The sequence below is a fragment of the Vollenhovia emeryi genome, unplaced genomic scaffold (genome assembly GCF_000949405.1).
Source record: "Vollenhovia emeryi isolate VEMERY1.0 unplaced genomic scaffold, V.emery_V1.0 DF939381.1, whole genome shotgun sequence".
In the NCBI taxonomy this organism is placed as follows: Eukaryota; Metazoa; Arthropoda; class Insecta; order Hymenoptera; family Formicidae; genus Vollenhovia; species Vollenhovia emeryi.
The window spans coordinates 47,640-54,478 of NW_011966985.1; the positions used below are offsets into that span (position 1 = coordinate 47,640).

General features: G+C 39.5%; 1 pseudogene; it reads left to right on the forward strand.

Annotated features, from left to right (window-relative positions):
* Window positions 1–5,551: 5,551 nt before the first annotated feature.
* LOC105558107 lies at window positions 5,552–6,315 on the forward strand (annotated as a pseudogene).
* The last annotated feature ends 524 nt before the right edge of the window (window positions 6,316–6,839 follow it).

A 6,839-nucleotide genomic window follows, 5' to 3' on the forward strand; every position in this document is an offset into this window, starting at 1 on the left:
ACACTTGAGTCAACGTCTCGTCTTAATCCCGCGTGCAATGTCGCATTTATCATTTTCTTCTAATTGTTGGACTAACTGTCGCGCGAGCGTGAGGAACAGCCATCGTGCACTTCACGCCTCTAGGCGGAGAGAATTTTCTCTTAAAATTTACCTCGAAAATCGTGTAATCACGGGACAACATGGCATGCTGAAGACCTTCACACACATGAGAGTTTTTTGAAATTTTACTATATACTCTACTAGTGAAACGCATGGTCAAATTTCAAGAAGCCTTCATAAAATTCTTCGAAATGTCATGTTGTCCCGCGATCACATGATTTTCAGGATAAACTTCAGGAGAAAATTCTCTTCGTGTAGTCGCAATACAGTTACACGATTTATTATAAGTATTTTTATAGACATTTTTATATTATACTGTATTGCAAATTGAATCTTTTTACATAAAAATATACGATACTTTTCGAAGCTCACTAAACCGCATTATATGAGCTTATTGAAAGTATAAAATATGGATGTGATGCAATTTAATGTCGATGAAATAGACAGAATTTGATAACATCGCAACAAATAACAAATTAAAGAGGATGTTGTATTGTCAGGCGAAACTTCGAGTCGAAGCATTCTGTATTCTGCATTTTTTTTTACTCGCCCTAGCTCTTTTTATTACAACTGAAAGAGAGAAACGCTTCTTCTTTTCTCGTAAAATACGTCCAATACAGGATGTACTCAACAACGTTGAGACGTCGACGGCAATCATTAAATGTCTGGAAAATATTTTACAGGAAACTATCGAAACGAAGTACCGATGCCATTTATCGATGCTTCAGTAAATGGAAAAAGTTTGATATGATTTCGGTAATTGTCCCACTGTGGCGTTTAGGACAAGACTCACAATTCTTTTTTTTAAATCGAACACAATGAAAAATAAAATTTTAAAGAAAAATCGCTTTTCTCTATTGTTCGTAATATAAATATTTATGAAATGTAAACCTGCTTGCATTATTAGTTAAAATGGTATTTTTTCATAAATGTTTCTCATTTTATAAGTGTTCTCTGTGTGTGTGTGTTATCTTTTAAATATATACATCTATCTTTTAAACGTACAAACGAGATTGATGAACGAAGATATGGAATTGACATCATAAGAACGCGGAACCAGTTACTTCACGTTTATAGATTAGTTCGATAGCCTGAAAGAACGTCGATACCGTCCGTTATCGTTTATTGCTTCGGAAACGAAGTTGAATGCCGCCTCTCGCTCTATGTGTTCTCAGCTATTCTTCGATAGTTCCTTTAAACTTCCGAATAGGCTTCGAAATAACTTCCAGGCAACCTCTGTTAGAGATGAGCTCTTTGTAAAGCTGTCATAGGAATCTCCGTTCTCGTCAAGTGGAATCAGGGATACTCTCGGAAATCAAGAATCGATCACTCTTGCAGATATCTCTTTCGCATGGTCTGCACGTCTTGACCTGTTGTATTTTTCTACCGATGCTTCTTGTAAAATAGTACATCCGCTATTGAAGGTTGAACGGCATGTCCTGAATAATTTTTCGATTCAGCTTATATATTATAGATTTTACTATCACCATCCTTTAGTAACGTATTATTTTCAATAAACTGAGTATTCAGACCTTTGTTTTCAATGAAAACGTTAAGACGATGGAAATTGAATAATCTTCTCGCGATTACAGGGAAATTGCGAAGAAATATTGATTCGTTAATCGTAACATGAGATACAGCCTAGAATAAGTTTCCGCAGCGCTCGCGCTTATATTATGCATATTTTGCGACTATCAGAAAAAGAAAGACGCGACGTTGCGGCAATACAAAGTGATGCGTGTAATCACGGCGTCGTTGAGAAATGGCCGACTAACGGGAACATCTGGCGCTTTGAAGCGGAAAACGGGCAAATCTTTCCTCATTTTTCTCATCCCTGCTCGGGACGATGCGCTTTCTAGTTAGCGTTTTCTTGCCGCGAACATCATAGATTTTCGAGTTTATTTTCACACCGGATAAATATGAATCTCTGGGAAGTGGAGGAATAATTAAGCGAACGGACAAAAGAAACTCGTGACTTGCGCGATGTAACTTTGCAGCGACTTCCTTGAATTTCGTCCCCCCATTTATGTCCTACATATTACGCAAACAGTTTTCCAAGGGGCCGGTAATGGAGAACTTCGCGATGGACTCGCTCTTAAGTTTCTGAGTTTTTGTTGAACAAAGTCGCCGCACTTCGTTTGCGTCTTATCGCGTTGGTAGCAACTACTTCAGCCCGGAAAGTTGAAGTGGGTCAACGAGTCCGGATTTTCGAAATTTTCTTTCAAGTTTCCTTTTCGACTTTATTTGTCACGCTAAGATTTTAAAAGCCCCCCCCCCCCCCAATCGGACCGTCATAGTTTTCGAGTTATCGGGTGCCGGACGCCTGCGCGAAGGCGCGTGGGCGGCTGATTTCGCATTTCCCGCACGCGGAGCTACTTGGATGACCCGTTTGGAATTTTCAAAATGGCCTGGCAGCCGGGTTGTTTGCATCTCGTTTGCACCTGGCGAGGAAGAAAGTTTCGGAAATTCTCGGCGGGCACCCGCTTCGCGCTTCGGATCCCAAGTTTTTTCGATAACTCGAAAATTATGGGTGCCCAATGGTCGTTTCTCCACATCTGGCTGGCGGAAACGACGTGTAAAGCCAAACTTTGTGTAAAATCGAAGATTCTGGACTGAACTCGACCGGTTATATGTTTTCACAGGAGCTATTGGAAACGGCGTGGATACACGTAACGTACATAAGAAGCAAATAAATAAAATAAGTCAACTTTTCTCCGAGTTGCAAGATTGCAGTGATTAAATTCTTTTCTATTTTCCGAGAGAGTAATTGTTTATCAATTTGAGGAAAGATTACACGCGGATTCCTTTAGAAATGTCTGCATCCGTGTCGCAGTTTATTTCGAAGCTCTTCTACTCTATTGACACTATAACCGGCTTTCAATTTGTTGACATTTATTTTCTTTCGCGTTTAATACGTGCAATTCATGGTTACGTATACTGTAAGAGAGGAAGGCTTCGGGCTTGTAGCAATACGGATTGGTATATGTAATCACGACCCGTTGAAAAATAGCCAAGCGGCAGAAGCATATGGCGCTCCGGAATCGAAGAACACAGCTTTCCTCCACCTTTCTTTTTGATTTCCTCGTCAGCTGGCGCGGAGTATAATAATATTTTTGGTTCGAAGGTCGTTACTTCTTAAGTCGTGTGCCCGAACATTTCTGATATCTCAAGAAATACGCTCGCCTTTCATCGACTTCAAAGCACTCCGCGGAGTAAGTCAAATATTTAAGAAAATCAGAACGCGCGCGTATACACACATTACGTTCTGCACAGGTTTCACACGTACTCATTTTTTATCCTCAAACCAGTTTTTTTCTTGACAGTGAAACAAATCAGTATGATTTTAAAATTATTCAGTTTTTAATATTGAATAATTCCATATTTATGCGACATGTCGTAAATTTTTGCTGAAAAGCGTATTTAGTTTGAGAAAAATTTAATAAAGAGAAAACACATAGCTTCTTGCTCGCGCATACGTAAGCGTAATATAATACTGTTCATCTCGCGGAAACCGTACTATATGCTTTGTAATTTCGCCTCGGTTTAACGAGATCACGTTCCCGCACATCGTTGTATAATTTGTCGCCTATGAAAAAAACATGGATCCACGGTAGTAAGTGCGGAACGATGCGCGTAATCACGGCAACATTGAGAAATGGTCGAGTAGTAGTAGCATCTGGCGGGCCGGACCGGGCCAGGAAGCGAGAGAGGAGCCTCCTCTGGGTTTCTTGTCGATTTCCTCGTCGTCCTGCGTGAACAAGAATAATGCCCTCGGCCCGGCACCGGACCCGGTACCAGATGCCGGCTCACGAAGATCGATACACGCCGTTGTTATTGCGTCCGGAAACGAGTATCGTTTATCTGTGAAGAAGGGGAGAGAGCGAGAGGAGGAAACGGTGCTGGCGACGGCAAAGGTTCCTGCTCTGAATCTCGAGATCACCAACGGATCCGCGATAGCATAATTGTCGATAGAAAAATTACATTCACGCGGCAGTAAATTGAAATACAAAATTCTGCACTTGTCAATTTTTCATTGCATTTCTCGCTTGTAACAAATAAACTCGTGTATATGATATTCCGTGCTAAAACACGACCACCTGCATAATTTTGTCGATTGCTTATTAGAAGAGATCGCGAAGCTTTTTTTTTGCCCTTCCTGTTTCTCTCTAATATTCCAGATGCACGAAACATTAATGCACTTAGTAACACTTACATTTTTGCTCGCTATTAATTGCGTGTCGCAAATAATTTCTTTTATTTTACATATGCCAGATAAATACTTTTTTTGGTAAGAGATCGAAGCCCAAACTTCTGACGGTCATAAGTTGAGATATTTGTATTGTATATTTTGACAATAAGATCCCCCTCTTACGGGTTAGGTCTCTAGAAGTCGTCTACCGGAATCTCCGGGATTTCGAAATATCCTGATATTCTGCCCGATGTCTCCGCGGAAGAGATTGGTTCAGGGACGGTACGCAGAAGCCAATGTGATTGTACGTGGATACGAAGGGGATTGCGGCAGGTCACGTCGCGCTTCACTTAAAACAAGTAAAGGCCGCGGCAAAACTGTAGGACGGAACCAGTGGGTAAACGGATAAACCTAAGCCGAAGGATCTCTGTCCTCCTCCATGATGCGTCTGGCCTATACGTGCCCAACGTTCGGGACATGTCTACGACGAAAAATGGTCCCTGTGTTTCGCAGAATATTCTCTATTAGAGTTGTGATGCGAGTGCAAAAACTTTTAACATAGCGGTTCGCTGGCTGTGGGTTGTAGGAAAATTAATGGCTCGTTCGCGTCTGCTCTTTATCTCAAGGAATATCCTTCCTTTCTTTTGAATAACAGCGTGATGAATTAATACATTGATTATGATATTCATAATCAACACAATAACATTATTTAAAGAATTATAAAATATCCCAAGTGCACATTTATTCTGTTTCTCAATTTGAAAAATGGTAAGCTCATAAATTTGTTATATTATTACAATGTATCTTATAGCGAGCTCGACTGCTTGCACTAGTGTGCACTGAGGCCTGTTTATAGTCAATTTTTATATTCAACTTTGTCTTAGATACACGTTCAAAAAGTATTTAGCCAAAAAATGATCGGCACGGATGCTATGCAGATCATTTTATTGACTACGAAATATTTCAAGAGATATTTAAGACGATCCTTAAATATAAGAATTGACTGTAAACAAGCGTCCACTCAGTGCGCACTAGTGCAAGCAACCGAAGATCGCTATTATATTATACTTTCGTAAGGAAATGAATAAACATGTGTGTGCGTGTGTGCGCACATGTATAGGTGTGTTCACCGCATATTCGTCTGTAGAGAGCTGTTATACATAGGTCTACTCCATATAATCATCTGCAATTTCCGGGTTTAATCCCCACTCCGAGTGAAAGAATGATTCAGCTCTTATCAGAGTTGTCCCGATTATAATCTTACGCGTATGTGCCACGCACAGTTCGTATGACGCTACCTATCGGCGTTGATGCGACCGGTTTGACCTGCTGCGTCAGATAATTTTTTTGCGACAGCGATTACGATTCCATAATCGTATATAAGTATACCGCGGTCTTCGCAGTGCATTTCGTGACAAACTACTTTTGCTGACGGTTGAGAATAGGAGATACGCAGGTAAGTACGTGCGTTAGTGTTGTTAATCGAAATGCCATTTCCACAAATTCACGGCTGAATTTAATGTCGCCGCGATTGTGAACGCCCATGATTGCGCTTTTTACGAGGCTGATATTATTTTCGGCCCGGTAGTTATTAGTGGCATGTCAACCGCGAGCTACGTCGTACTTGCAGACAGGCAATTATGGATCGTTGGCTTGGTAAAACCGCAGTCGTTACCGGCGCTGCATCCGGCATCGGCGAAGCAATTACACGTGCTCTTCTGCAAAACGGAGTGAACGTGGCCGCCCTGGATGTCCAGAAAGAAAGATTAGCGAAACTCGTTGCGGAATGTAGGCGGGAAGGCTTCCCCGGCACGTTACATACTATATGCTGCGATGTAAGTCGCGATACCGAGGTCGATGCAGCATTCGAGCATATCGAGACATTGGGTGGCGTGGACGTTGTGGTCAACAATGCTGGCGTTTGCGAATACACACGAGTACTAGGTATGATGATTTACCACGCACATATTTATACAGTGCACCACATTTGTACCACATATAATCGCAAGTAAGAATAGAGACCTTTAAATGATTAGTACACTGATAAAAAAAATATCTTAATCGAAAAAAATATTACTTAACTCAAGAAAATTATTCATCAGGTGGCTTCTAATAGTTTGTTAACGTAACATTTAAAAAATTATAAATTAATTAAAACATGCATTGCTTTAATTTAAGTATTTATTAAATATCAAAGAATATAATTAATTCAAAAAATTTTATTTTAATTCTATAAAATGCTTACTAAGATGTAATTTTCGCAGCGAAGAAAATTGGATTTCTTATTTAACAAAAACAATTATTTCATCTAATAAATAGTATTCTATATCTCATGAAATCTTTATTTAAATGTAAAAATGTAATGATTGAAATTAATTTACTTAATATTGTATAATACATAGATTTACTTGAAATTTGATATTTTTATTTAAATAGAATAAATATTTACTTTAGTAAAAAATTAATTTCAAGTAAATCTATTTACTTAGTTAAAAAAATTTTTTGTTAGTGTATTAATATTATTCGTACGCTCTTATTCGTACTCTCTCTC